Source organism: Danio rerio, chromosome 4, assembly GCF_052040795.2.
Source record: "Danio rerio strain M-AB ecotype USA chromosome 4, GRCz13ab, whole genome shotgun sequence".
Taxonomy (NCBI): domain Eukaryota; kingdom Metazoa; phylum Chordata; class Actinopteri; order Cypriniformes; family Danionidae; genus Danio; species Danio rerio.
In genome coordinates this window covers 36611751-36627500 of record NC_141024.2, presented here as the reverse complement: position 1 = coordinate 36627500, position 15750 = coordinate 36611751, and the positions used below count along the sequence as shown (strand labels likewise).

Below are 15750 nucleotides of genomic sequence, written 5' to 3'. Positions count from 1 at the left end.
CTGCAGCTGCCAGTATTTTACTGTTTTTTAACGGGACAATTTTTAACAGTGCAGAAACACATGCCCCACTCAGGACAGATGAGTCCTTTACAGAAATGCATGATGACAACCACCACAGAGGTCACTCTATACTCAGTACATTAAGTTTGGGAATGGTCACACAATTCGTGCTGGATTATATGCATGTTGTTTGCCTTGGTGTGACAAGGAAGATGATCATTTTTTGGACCAAGGGCAACCTAAAAAACAGACAGAGCACCCATATAATAAGTAGCATCTCAGAGAGTCTTGTAGGAACGTCAAAATACATACCCTCTGAATTTGCACGAAAGCCACGATCACTCTCTGAACTGGAACACTGGAAAGCTACTGAGTTTAGGCAGTTTCTTCTGTACACCGGTCCAGTAGTACTGAAGGATATTCTTCCAACACCACTTTACAACAACTTCCAATCACTGTCGGTTAGTATCTTTCTGATGCTTTCCCCAACCCTCTGTGCCCATTACTGTGACTATGCTGAAAACTTGATTAGGTACCTCCTTGAACAGTTCAACCTTGTATGGGGTTGAGGAGATGGTCTATAATGTCCACTCTCTGTGTCATCTTGCAGATGATGTGAGGAGGTTTGGTCCTTTGGACTGTGTGTCTGCATTTTGCTTTAAAAACTTCCTTGGTCAGCTTAAAAGGAAGATCAGAAAGCCCCAACAGATTCTCCAGCAACTGATTCGTGTTGTGGAGCGGCGGTCCACACAGAGCAAACCCACTTCTCAGCCAAAAAAAACTCAAACTCAGTGGAAAACACTCAAATGGCCCAACAGTGCAAGACAGCACACCAAGAGTGCAGTACAATAAAGCCATTCTTGAAAATGTCACAATAAAATGTAGAACTGGAGACAACTGCGTGATGATTGATGGACAACTTGGCTTAATTGAAAACATCTTGTATGACACCACAAGTTCTGCAAGTTGGACCTCAAGAAAAACAATGGAAAAGAATCATCTCATTATAAATGTACACATCATGCATGTCTGAATACATCAGATACATTTCAAGAAGGCAAATTACACAGGTTTAAAAACAAGTTAGAATTTATCTTAAGTAATTCTACTTTTACATACTTGCTATTTGTAGTACCAAATTAATTCTGTTTCATCTGTTCTTTAAGGTATAAAATGAACTCACCATTTTTCCATGTGGTGGATTTCTTGGGACGGGGAGAGGTGGAGGTTGTGAGTAGCATGTGGATGGTTGGGGAAGATGCCTGCTGTTGGCCACCTTATAAATTTCCCAATAATATAAAAAGAGCTCAGCTGCAGCATAAAAAACCAGAAGCTGACTGGGAAACTTGTAGAGTGCGTTCACTCTATAAAACAAGTAAGTTATTTAGAAAATCTTGCTGTACATACATTCACTCAAATAATCCCAGATTTTAAAAATTGTTTAGATATAAACAAATTTACCCCGCTATAAAATACTTGTATTTATGCACTGCTTATGTTTAAACCAGTTTGAACTTACTCAGCATTGACTTCACTCGCTGAATTAGTGGTTATATAAATACAAAAATCCACAATGAATAAAAAAGCCAATTTGTAGAGTTATTTGAAGCACAAAATTTACTTTTTTTACGTTTACTGTTTAGAGTAGTATTTGAAAATGCAGGATTGGGAATTATTTTGTAACCCTTTATTTCAATGTGACTTAATAAATTATAAGTCAATCTACAGCAAATAATCAAATTGTGATTTCTGCCAAGAAAGTCTCATTGAAAAATAAAGCTAATCTCTTGTGTGTTACAGTGAAACCAAAAAGACGTCAATTTTGAATGCATATTAAACATGGATATTACTAGACTCTCTGCATCGTACAATTACCAACGTCAGCTTCTAAAAATAAGGATAAACATTATAAATACGCTTGTCTTCACAACACTTATTAGAATAGTACTACAAATTGACACACAACCCTTCTACTGGTACAAATAAACATGTGAATGACCAGTGACTCATTAACTAAACTCCATCAATACAACCTGCAAACGCCTGTTAGTCAAAGTAAAGAGCTATTATATTGAGACAATCGTGCATTAGTTACCAAAATGCTCAAAAAATGTCTTATCCTATATGTTGCAGCGTGAATGCCTACCAATTAATGCAGCTTAATTAGGAGCAACACTCATTTGACATTCATTTTCAAACCAATTAAATTCTTTGCTCCAGTTATAGTTTAAGCCAAAAATACATCAGAAAGACATAAATGTGCATTTTATGTTGTACAAGGCTTAATTTCTCTATTAAATAAATAAACAAAATTAACCATTCGATTGAATTAAACAATTTAACTATATTAAATTATACAACAAAACCAGGACCAAAATGTTCAGAGAAACATCCTGGTTATTGCACAAGACTCTGTTTTTTTGGAATTAGCACTTTATTAGTTTTATAATAGTTTTAAGATAACTTTGAATGTAAAAATGATAAAAGTAAATTAGAAATTAAACTCTGATGCCATTTAAGATAAAATAATCAAATCAACTCTAAAAATGTCTGAATAGTATTCTCTATAATCCACAAGCTTTGCTTTTCAAAGTTATCCCTTTGTTGATTTTATATACACTACTGAATCCATATCTTCAGTACATCCAATACACTGTAAACACTTAAATTAATTAAACTGACGCCATTTGAGATAAAAGATTCAAATCAACTCTAAAAATTTCTTGAATTCTAGAATTTCTAAAATTTATTCTTTATTCATTTAAGTGTTTAAGGTGTATCCAATGTACTGAATATATGGATTCAGTACTATATATAAAATCAACAAAGGCATAACTCTACAAAACAAAGCTTGTGAATTATAGAGAATAATATTTTAGAGTTGATTTGAATCTTTTATCTCAAATGGTGTCAGAGTTTAATTTATTTAAGTGTTAACAGTGCATCTAATGTACTGAAAATATGGGTTTTAAAATGATTATAAAATAAATAAAGGGCTTATTTCAAAAACAGAGTCTTGTGCAATAACTAGGATGTTTCTCTGAACATTTTGGTCCTGGTTTTGTTGTATAATTTCATGTGGTTGAATTGTTTAATTCATTTGAATGGTTAATTATTGCTTAATTGAGAAATTAAGCCTTGTGCAGCATAAAGAGCACATATTTATGTCCATCTGACATATTCTTGGCTCAAACTATAACAGGAGCAAAGATTTTACTTGGTTTGAAACCGAATGTCTAATGAATGTCAAACGTCAAACTAACTTTACCGCGGTGTTGAACGGACGCTGAGATAGCTAATCTGACAGCTGATCCAGAGCCTCCGCAGACAAAACGCACGATCAAATACGTTTTAGTCAACGCATGAAGATTCAAAATGTATTGGTGTTGTTCTCCTATTTAAACTAGAAGTTACGATAATGAACAATTGAATAATAAATTAGGTGAAGCTGTGCTAGAATTTATCATCTATTGACAATATTGCATTATAATAATAGCCTACACTGTTAAAAATTGTCCCGTTAAAAAACAGTAAAATACTGGCAGCTGCAGTTGCCAGCAATGTACTGTTATTTTACAGTATGTTGCTGTAAAAATACATGGACTACATTGATTTACACAATACTCAAGTGAACTCATTTTGCTCACTGAAAGCAACTGCCTCAACTTGGTCAACTGCTGATTGAGTTTATGAAGTAATGTGCTATATATGCTCAGAAGCATACTTATAATGATAACTTGTTTTAGTTAATTAGAAAAGTTCGGTTTAACTCTAATGTCTTATTTTTCACAACAGCACACATACATGTAAATCTGGAATCACCAGAGAGATTCTGACTGCATCAGCAACTAAACAGCCGCTATCTTTAAATAGAGAAACATGCAGAATAACATCAGCAGTTCATTGTTCATCTTTAACTCATACACTGGCTCTACTCTCCTCCACAACGGTGACAGACAGAAGAAATTAGCTTCAGGTTTTACAGTAAAATACTGTTTTTTCCTTGATTTAACGGTAATCTACTGGCAGCTGTGGTTGCCAGCAATATACTGTTTTTTTACAGTCTACTTCCGTTGTGTAAATTAACAGTATATTACTGTTAAAATACATTTTTACACTGTGTTTTTACCTCTCACACCTTTAACCCTTTAAACCCCAGAGCATATACTTCAGTTTTAATTGAAGTGTCCACACTACTGAGTGTTCAAGAAACATGTAGCAAAGCTGAAGTAAATTCATTAATTAACTGACTAATTAAATGATAATTGAGGATTAACAATGAACAAATGAAGAAATACTGAAGGGAAAAAAACAAGAACAGAACATACAAAACTTTAGTCACAGCTTTATAATGAAATAACCTGAAGAACAACAAATGATTAAATCATTTAAATGATCAGCGGATGAATAAACAACTCTACAAACATCATCACCAGCTACACTTATTACTTAATACATGTATTTTTGTATAACATCTACTAAAGTTCTTCTTAACAAAAAGTTAAAGTTTTACGTCACCATCATGGAGAACAGAGTTTGCTTTAGTTGGGCTCTTAGCCCTGTCATTTTTAACATTTATATATCTTGGCTGCTGCAATTGTTAAGAACTTTGTTTGAAAAGCTCCTTTGTTGTGGCAAGCCAGCCAAAAACCTAAATAAGATCTGGTGATGTTCATGTTGCTATTAAATGGCAGAGTCTGTTCTCATTTAGTATAATAAAATTTACTGCTCCTATTCAATGTTTAATCTATTGTTTTACATTATATGTCTATATATGGCAATGATTTCTGGAAGTTTTTAAGAATATCTTGGACAATAACACTGCTCTATGGTGTAAATCGCACTCAAAGAGACATCAATAATCAGCATATGAACCTCAATAATGGTGACAACTAACAAAATTAACAGTTTAACTGTTCAATTTAACGCAACCGAAAGTCTAAACATAAACAACAGCAGAATCAAACACAAATAAAGAAAACTGTTAGACCATTATACAACATTTGTTTATACCGCAATGCATGCTGGGATATTTGTACCGTACCACTCCCAGCATGCATTGCAGCATGAAACATTTGAGATGTTACCATTGTTGAGATACAAGGTCAGATTCATCAGGTCTGAGTGTGTATTTGTCATAACTGAACTGTTTTTATATGTTATTTCTTAACTGTTAAGTAATTACAGAGGCATCTTTTCTGTTTCCACTTCTCATTATTTAAATCAATAGCTGCAACTAAGCATAAAATCTATTGCATGAGACCCTTCTTCCAGATTTATAACAAAAACAATTATCAGAACTAATTTCAGACAAATAGATTTCTCTATTTATTGACTTTCCAACTTGATTGCTATAATACAAGCATTTTGTTAACTCTTTATTATAGTAATTGGAGAGTCTGAATTAATAAGTTCAAGGGTGAAGAGCCCAACTAAACCAGCCCCTCACTCCATTACGGTGACACAAAAAACACCTTAATTTCTGTTGGATCTCAATGAGAATAGTATGGAAGTCAAATCAGTCAGTAATAAGTGTGTGTGCTGTTGTTTGTAGAGTTGTTTAATGATCCTCTGCTGAGACTGAAGCTGTTTTATTTTATTTGATTTTATTTAATGTTGTAACTCAAGTCACTGTTTGTGTTTCTTGTTTATTTTCTTCAGTAATTGTGATTATTAACAGCAGGTGTTCATCAGTGTCTGAATTCACTCATTAGTGTTCATTAACTGTCAGGTGAACTATATTAGTTAACTAGTGTATGAAATAGTGAACAAGGACACAAAGTGTGATTTTAAACACAGACTTCAAAACATCGAATCTGAACTCTGTTAGCTCACAGTTTTCTGCAGTTGGTTACTTTCTCGAAAACAAAAATGTTACCCAGAATGCACTGTTTTTAACAGAATATTACTGTTTTAGTTAAAAAACATTATTTTACCGTAGAATCTGACCGTTTTTTAACAGCAATTTTTTACAGTGTACTGCAGCAGCCAAAAATGTATTTAGGCCTACTTACTTCTAATTCTCTTCAGTGCAGCCTGCAAGCTTGTTTGCCTCAAGCCTATCTGAAAATCAAACTGTAGCCTGCATTAAAAAAACGACTTGAACTAAAACAGGATTTCCTCTTAAAAAAAGCTCGCGAATCAGATTAAATGAAATGATTTAATAATTCGAGAGATTGCTTGTGATTATTGTGACACACATCTATCGTTCTTCAAAATCATGATCCGCAAAGCACCAATTGGCCGACGGCACAGCAGCGTAATGACATCATCAGATTAAAATTTAATTATGCATGTATGCAAAAATGAAATAAATAAATAAAATGTATGCAAAAATGGGATAAAATTGTCAGTACATATACATGTTAAATAATACGCAATAACTTTTAACATCTGTTGTAGGCTGCAGGCTTTACACTTTCAGGTGTCAAGAGTAATTAGCAATTTATTTAGCTTTACTTTTAGAGTGGATTTTATGATAGTAGTTTCTTAATCCGGTGATATAACTAAATAGCATTTTGATATCAAAAAGATGTATCCTACTTTTGTGAAGCATCAAAATATTATAGCTGTAAAAACATGTGCAGGACTGCTATATTTTTTCTTTTAAAAGAAACAAGAATATTAGTCATGGCATTATTAGTCATATCATACAGAAACTGTACTGAAACTGGGTCCGCACCTTTTAAAAGTATGTGTTTGTATCTAAAAAGTCCATATTGGTATCTTAAAATTAGACCATACATGTTCTCCTTAAAGCCCTTGAGGAGGATCACCACCATCACGGTTTTTGCACCCTTATTTTTGTGTAGATAACATAACAGTCTGATTCAAATAATAATATTATTAGTTACTAATTTGATTTTTATTTTTATAAAATATGTTTTTACTGTTTTCTTGTTTTCCCCAAACGAATACAGTATATATAACCTATTTTACTATTGTAAGAAAATATCAGCTGTTACAAACTGCATTTTCTGTATGCTTGAAATGAGCTGATCTAATCCTGTTTATATGAAATAAGGTGCTGCTTCCTGAACAGGTTTGAGCTACCAGACATGTTGCAATGACAACAAATCTCAAATAAATTTTAAAGTTTGATTGATTGTGCTAAATCATCAATAACCAAATCCAGCTAGATGAGTAATCCACATACAAAGAATGGACCCAAGGTCTGGTTAGCCACCTGGTTATTTACCTGCCTCCATCCATCCAGCTATAAGCTTGAATCAGTGACAAGCTCTGCATACTCCCAATAGCCCAAGTTATTCTAATCATCCTCTCCTGTCATTTCCCATTCAGCGACACTAAAGCCATCATTCACACTCAATCACCAATCCCAAATGTTCATCATAACTCAGTGTCCTGATTCTGCTTATTTCATGTTTTATAGCAGATTATGAGAAAGCCAGACAAAAGGCAAAAAAAGCTGAAAAACTACTTGCCTTTCTTCTGAAAATGACAGCAATGTGGGAAAAGTACATCGCAAAAGAAAGTGAGTATCTTTTCATTGATTATGAGCCTGCACAGATAAAACAGATAGACAGACAGATACCCCCACCCCCTAATTTATGTTTAACGGAAGAAAGATGTTTTCAAAAAAATTTAAATGTAACAGTTTTAATAACTCATTTATAATAACTGATTACTTTTAAATTTGAAATTGTTTTTAAATAATTAGCTAAAAGTACATATAAAGCCTTAACTATGTTAATTAGACAAGTCTATGTATAACAGTGATTTGTTCTAGACCAGGGATCACCAAACTTGTTCCTGGAGGTCCGGTGTCCTGCAGATTTTAGCTCCAACCCTAATTATTAATATTGACCTTAAAATGTTGTTTTTTTAAAAACTGCTTTTATTTTAGCCAAAATTAAAACAAATAAGACTTTTTCCAGAAGAAAAAAAGTGTGTAATATTCAAAGTAAGAATGTTGTTTTTCATTTTACAAAACCAGATTTTTTTTTTATAATTAAAAACTTAGTGAGAGAGCACATTAATCAGTCCTCCTCAGCACATGATGTGATTATGTTATTTTAATGTGATATATGCACATGGGCATTTAATTTCAACCAGCCAGACTCAGCGGTGATATAAGGAAGGAATCATTTATGCATTCCGTTTTATTTATTAACTATTCAAAGTTAATAATATACTTAGTTTTAATTCTATTTATAGTATTCCTTTTTACCTTTAGAATGACTATTCCGCATTAAGTGAATTTATTTTCAACAATGTCCTTACACTACAATTAAAAACATACATAAATTTGATATTTTATTATAGTGAAAATTAGCTTGTAACTTTTTATTTCTTTTTATTTGCATCAGACCAAATTCACCATACCCAAATCCTTGCCAGTCTTCAGATTAAGAGGACATAACTAAAAGACGCAAACGCGCTCTACCTGTACCACCCTCTCCTCCCTCTCCACCCTCTCAGCTGACATCACCAGCCCGACCAGGACCATTACCCCGGCCGGCACCACTGGCACGACAGACAATTACACATAAGCAATATTTTAGTTATTTAAGTATTAACATAATTATTTATTATCATGGATATTGAAAGTTAAAATATGTAAATTATGTAGAATGATAGTAAACAGTAGCTAATGTTATTCTTTCTTTTTTTAAGTTTACAAATTCTTTACATTTCATTGTCCCCTTGTTTGCATCTCTCTCTCTCTCTCTCTCTCTCAACAGCAACAGAGCGTCACATAATAAGACAACTGGAACATCTAAAAGAAGAGGTTGCTGTCATCAAGCAACTGCTTCTCGCACTGACAAACCAAAGCACCTCAGCAAATTTGTCAGAGGGTGTAAATTTGCCACTAGAAAACCTACAGGACCTTGAAAGTTTAGAGAACAAGCTGAGGGAGGAGGCCTGCTACAGTGCAGTGGTAAATAGTTTTTATTAATATTATTATTTTTAAATATCTGGAATATAAAAAAGACCTGTCAGTATTGACTAAGCCATTGATTCTCAACCATGTTTCTGTGTCTAAATTGGGTACTAGATACTACAGATTCATTCATTCATTCGTTTTCGAAATAGATTCTAAAATATAAGCCATATCAACGTTGCACCACTGAGAGCTTGCAGTAGAATATTAGTTATTATAAGCACTTTTCAGATGCATTATTTGAGAAATGATAACTTGGTCTGCATGAAAAACCCCAGAAATAACATGTGTGATGTGTCATTTATGTCTTTCATTAAGCCTGATCTATCATGCCTTGTGCAGGCGTAAAGTATGATGGAAGGAACCGCCTCATAAATCTCTATCATGAATTCATTAACAAATCTTGTAAATATAGAAAAGTATACAATTCAAGATGCATTTAACCATTTCCTTCTCTTTCTCACTTGCATTTTATGCAAGATATAGTCTTATACACTGTCAAACTTGTTTTCATCTGTCACATGAAAGAGCACACAAAGAAAGGATTATACAATTTTTTTGTAATTCTGGAAAATATCAGCCACACTATTATGAAAAATTCGAGACCTATTTTAAAGAGTTTTTTATGGTCTTAAATTTCTAAAAAATCCATGCATATACACACACACACACACACACACACACAGACACACACAGACACACACACACACACACACACATATATATATATATATATATATATATATATATATATATATATATATATATATATATATATATATATATATATAATTTAAAATTAACACAGACATTGTTGTCATATTGTTTTTCCTACTTTTCTCTTAAAATTGTAAACAGATTCATACAATTTACATGTTTAGAGTGACATAGGGATGTCTTTGCTGTGCCAATGAGAAGGCGTAATTACAGACATATGGGCGTCTAATTCCTAAAGCTTAATAAAATAACAAATAAAATATAATATATTCTATTTTTTATATTTTATATTCTGATAAAAATATCAGAATATTGCACAACAATACAGGCAGCTCAAGAGCACACAGTTATACATTTAATATATATATTTTTACTTATTCTAAAATCTTAAAGGGCAGCCAATCAAGCACCTACATGCCAGGGCCATATGCATCCAGTTACCCGTTTCGCCCTGTGATTGAGAACCACTGCATAAATAAAAAAATAAAAAAAACAGGGCAAAATTAAGAAATTTTATCGAATCAAAAAAAAAAAAAGTAAGTCTCTTTCTTTATTTTAATTTAGACAAAGTACCTGTTAACAGTTGGGGGTACAAGTCCAAGCACCATTACAAGACAGATCCTGGTCCAAATGCTGACAACCCTACTGGCCCAGCAACTTTGCTGGAAGGGTTCTGGCCAGAAAAAAGCCTTTGGGAGCATGCTGATCTGCAAAGCAGTTATAGGTAGAGTATGTAGTGTTTCTATATGATAACCCTCTGTACAGGAGTGAAAAAAATAAATCTAAAGGAAAAATTACTAGTCATGCATAGGAACATTTACATGTTTATTTGTCAGATAAAATTTTCACATATTAAAACACTATTCATTATCCTGGAGTCATTTTAAAATCCAACCCAGATAGCAAATTACATCTGGCCCAGATAAGGCCCACATCCCCCACATTCTTCAGGCCCACACACAGCAAACAACACTGTCTGAAACTTATGCAACATAAAGCTTATTGAACAGCTTCATTATTGTTGTTGTGCTACTATTACTCTTTTAAACTCTACACACTTCCCATCAGGGACAATATAAAACACACAACTTACTGGGGCTAAAATTCATTAATTGTAACTTGTGTTACTGAGATTATAACAAGTACAATATATAGCACATTTGGAAAAGTGACCTGTATATAGTGACTGCTTTACTTTTGTACTCGCAACACTGCTATTACCAGCTGAGGAAAGCCTCCATTTCTATCTTCTATTCTTATCTACTTGTCTGTCTGTGTCTGACTGGTTATTTCCTCATGTCTCAAACAGGTTTGTTGTGTTTTCCAGAGGTGAAAGAATTTTCAGATCTGTTGTTCAGCTGAACAGTTCAGCGGAGGAACAGACAGATCTGCAGGCATTGTTTGAGGTGAGAGTTTTTTCTTTCTGTACTTTATACCATCTATGAGTGTCGTCTGATTATCCGTGGATCATCTCTTTGTGTTTACTGAGACTTTACTGCTGAGCTAAAGACATTCTAATGATTTCATTTACACCTTTTAATGTAGAGTGTGTTTCTGGAAAAGGATCACAGAAAGCAAAAACCTTCTCATTCTGATACTTAAATATGTGTCCACTGTCCTCTCGATTAGCACAGTAGACATTTCTTTAGTTATATAATTTTAATTGTTTGATATGCAGTGACACACAATCATATAATTCGCCGAACAAATCAGCCACTTTAACGTGATTCAGAGCATTGAAACTTCTCAAACGTACAGGGAAACAGCCCTGGCACAGTACAGATAGCATAGTGTGAGTGCGCCCTTACAGAAGCTACAGAATGCAGAAAACTGGCACTGCAATATCAGTATTCATGAATGCATTTAGTTTATTTACAGTGGAGTCACACAATCTTATGTGTAGATACATGAGCTGAAAACCCTGAAGAGTTTCAGCAGTGAGACCGGTTCCATTTGTTTGCCTGAAGTGTTTCTGCTTTAACTGATGCAGATGATAAACAACTGCTGTGGCTACAACTGTCACCTGTTTTGCATTATTTATACACTTTTATTTGTCTAAATATTATTAAACCTGTACATTTCAGAGATCATGACATTTCTCAAAATTAAAGCAGAAAACAAAGTAACAAATTCTAGCAACAGATTCTAAAGTAAGGAAAATCATTCTCAAAAGTACATTTATTCATTTATTTTATTTCTGGCTTAGTTCCTTTATTAATCAGGGGTTGCTACCACGGAATAAACCACCAACTTATCCAGCATATGTTTTACGCAGCGGATGCCCTTCTAGCTGCAACCCAGTACTGGGAAACCCATACACTCTTACATTCACACTCATACACTACAGGCAATTTAGCTTACTCAATTTCTCTATAGCGCATGTGTTTGGGCTGTGGTGGAAACTGGAGCACCCAGAGGAAACTCACCAAAGACTGTTTGATCATGAAGATATGATGTGTAGTCAGTTTTGGGCAGGACAAGAAGTTTTGCTGGATTGAGGTGGTTTATAGTTTCTAGAGCAGGTTATTGTCCCGAGAAAGGTTTGAAATCTATCTATCTATCTATCTATCTATCTATCTATCTATCTATCTATCTATCTATCTATCTATCTATCTATCTATCTATCTATCTATCTATCTATCTATCTATCTATCTATCTATCTATCTATCAGCAGTAGAAGCTTTTGCTCTGCTTTAATATTACTGTTGAGACTAACACATTTCAAAAGTAAAGCAATTAATGTAATATATTAGATTTTTGCTGTAATGCAGAAATATAATATCACTTTTCCAAGTTTGGTAATACTGTACTACACTGTTAAAAATTGCCCCGTTAAAAAACAGTAAAATACTGGCAGCTGCAGTTGCCAGCAATGTACTGTTATTTTACAGTATGTTGCTGTAAAAATACATGGACTACATTGATTTACACAATACTCAAGTGAACTCATTTTGCTCACTGAAAGCAACTGCCTCAACTTGGTCAACTGCTGAATGAGTTTATGAAGTATTGCGCTATATATGCTTAGAAGTATACTTATAATAATAACTTATTTTAGTTAATTAGAAAAGTTTGGTTTAACTCTAATGTCTTATTTTTCACAACAGCACACATACATGTAAATCTGGAATAACCAGAGAGATTCTGACTGCATCAGCAACTAAACAGCCGCTATCTTTAAATAAAGAAACATGCAGAATAACATCAGCAGTTCATTGTTCATCTTTAACTCATACACTGGCTCTACTCTCCTCCACAACGGTGACAGACAGAAGAAATTAGCTTCAGGTTTTACAGTAAAATACTGTTTTTTCCTTGATTTAACAGTAATCTACTGGCAGCTGTGGTTGCCAGCAATCTACTGTTTTTTTACAGTCTATTTCCGTAGTGTAAATTAACAGTATATTACTGTTAAAATACATTTTTACACTGTGTTTTTAACTCTCACACCTTTAACCCTTTAAACCCCAGAGCAAATACTTCAGTTTTTATTGAAGTGTCCACACTACTGAGTGTTCAAGAAACATGTAGCAAAGCTGAAGTAAATTAATTAATTAAATGACTAATTAAATGATAATTAAGGATTAACAATGAACAAATGAAGAAATACTGAAGGGAAAAAACAAGAACAGAACATACAAAACTTTAGTCACAGCTTTATAATGAAATAACCTGAAGAACAACAAATGATTAAATCATTTAAATGATCAGCGGAAGATTAAACAACTCTACAAACATCATCAGCAGCTTCACTTATTACTTAATACATGTATTTTTGTATAACATTTACTAAAGTTCTTCTTGAGAAAAAGTTAAAGTTTTACGTCACCATCATGGAGAACAGAGTTTGCTTTAGTTGGGCTCTTAGCCCTGTCATTTTTAACATTTATATACCTTGGCTGCTGCAATTGTTAAGAACTTTGTTTAAAAAGCTCCTTTGTTGTTGCAAGCCGGCCAAAAACCAAAATAAGATCTGGTGATGTTCATGTTGCTATTAAATGGCAGAGTCTGTTCTCATTTAGTATAATAAAATTTACTGCTCCTATTCAATGTTAAATCTATTGTTTTACATTATATGTCTATATATGTCAATGATTTCTGGAAGTTTTTACGAATATCTTGGACAATAACACTGCTCTATGGTGTAAATCGCACTCAAAGAGACATCAATAATCAGCATATGAACCTCAATAATGGTGAAAACAAATTTAACAAAATTAACAGTTTAACTCACAAACAGGCAACTGAAAGTCTAAACATAAACAAAAGCAGAATCAAACACAAATAAAGAAAACTGTTAGACCATTATACAACATTTATTTATACCGCAATGCATGCTAGGATATTTGTACCGTGCCACTCCCAGCATGCATTGTAGCATGAAACATTTGAGATGTTACCATTGTTGAGATACAAGGTCAGATTCATGAGGTCTGAGTGTGTATTTGTCATAACTGAACTGTTTTTGTATGTTATTTTTTAACTGTTAAGTAATTACAGAGGTATCTTTTCTGTTTCCACTTCTCATTAATTAAGTTGATACCTGCAACTAAGCATAAAATCTATTGCATGAGGCCCTTCTTCCAGATTTATAACAAAACATTTATCAGAACTATTTTCAGACAAATAGATTTCTCTATTTATTGACATTCGAACTTTATTGCTATAATACAAGTATTTTGTTAACTCTTTGTTATAGTAATTGGAGAGTCTGAGTTAATAAGTTCAAGGGTGAAGAGCCCAACTAAACCAGCCCCTCACTCCATTACGGTGACACAAAAAACACCTTAATTTCTGTTGGATCTCAATGAGAATAGTATGGAAGTCAAATCAGTCAGTAATAAGTGTGTCTGCTGTTGTTTGTGGAGTTGTTTAATGATCCTCTGCTGAGACTGAAGCTGTTTTATTTTATTTTATTTTATTTGACACTGTTTGTGTTTCTTGTTTATTTTCTTCAGTGATTGTAATTATTAACAGCAGGTGTTCATCAGTGTCTGAATTCACTCATTAGTGTTCATTAACTCTGTCAGGTAAACTATATTAGTTAACTAGTGTATGAAATAGTGAACAAGGACACAAAGCATGATTTCAAACACAGACTTCAAAACATCGAATCTGAACTCTGTTAGCTCACAGTTTTCTGCAGTTGGTTACTTTCTCGAAAACAAAATGTTACCCAGAAAGCACTGTTTTTAACAGAATATTACTGTTTTAGTGAAAAAACATTATTTTACCGTAGAATCTGACCGTTTTTTAACAGCAATTTTTTACAGTGTAGGTACAATCTTAGTAACGCACGTTGTGGGTCTGTGTGTTCTTTCTTAGTTGTGTGTGTATGTGTGTGTGTGTGGGGGGGTATGTGGTAGGCTGATGTTCTGTGTTTGTCTTTAGCGTCTGTGCGGTCACTTGGTATTGTTGTCACTGGTGATTCCTCATTGCTTAGCACTACTCCGCTGACTCATCAGTATGGTACAGCTGATTTGCATTACACTATGCTTATATCTAGTCGGTGCTTCTGTTTCACATTGTCAGTTTGCTGTTGTTCGCGTTTGTGTCTTGTCAGGCTGTCCTCGCTGAGTTCTGTTAGTGACGAGTTCGCTTCCTGAAGCTGAATTTCTTCTCTGTATTGGACTTTCCTTGCATCCACTTGTTGACAGCTATTTCAGTTTCACAAACTATTAATGTCCTGCTACTGTTTCAGGCTCTTGAGAATTAATAAACTCCCTGTTCACTTGCTATTGGGTTCAGTCGGGATTTGTGACAAATCCCCACAGCTTTCCACATAGAGAGAAGGATCACAATAACAATGATAAAGCCTTTCAAAAAGATTACAATAAGCTGTAAGCTCTAAGTTTCACACAGTAACAATCTCTGGTACTTTCAGCAACACTACAGTGAGGCAGAACAGAACTTCATCACTCTGCCATAAGGCTCAGGATGGCAGACATGTTTTTGAGCTGGTAGAGTGACGAGCAACAGGTGCAAATGAACATCTGACTCTCAGAAACAGCTAAATCCTCTGATTAACATTTACTCAGCTCAGAGTCTGTTTGGTCCCACTCTAAGTGATGTTTGTAAACAAATTTCGGGAGGAGCATGCGCAGAAGTTTCAGTATCGAATACGTCA

At 33.9% G+C, this 15750-nt stretch overlaps 2 protein-coding genes, 1 long non-coding RNA gene and 1 pseudogene across 5 annotated transcripts in view; all 4 read left to right on the top strand.

The window, feature by feature from the left end:
• LOC147844841 (uncharacterized) overlaps positions 1-954 on the top strand; it is a 5053-nt gene extending 4099 nt beyond the window's left edge. Inside the window, exon 2 of the mRNA XM_087249184.1 lies at positions 55-954. The gene's annotated coding sequence lies outside the window, so the exon portion shown is untranslated. The remainder of the gene's footprint in view (positions 1-54) is intronic.
• Positions 1-15750, top strand: part of LOC148680292 (uncharacterized) — a 790608-nt gene that overhangs the window by 659471 nt on the left and 115387 nt on the right. The gene's annotated exons all lie outside the window — the stretch shown is intronic.
• LOC147844842 (uncharacterized) lies at positions 96-852 on the top strand (annotated as a pseudogene).
• The window catches only part of LOC108183940 (NLR family CARD domain-containing protein 3), a 32258-nt gene continuing 27494 nt past the window's right edge, over positions 10987-15750 (top strand). For all 3 annotated transcript variants that reach the window (XR_015481729.2, XM_088649675.1, NM_001444902.1), the window contains exon 1: positions 10987-11028. The gene's annotated coding sequence lies outside the window, so the exon portion shown is untranslated. The remainder of the gene's footprint in view (positions 11029-15750) is intronic.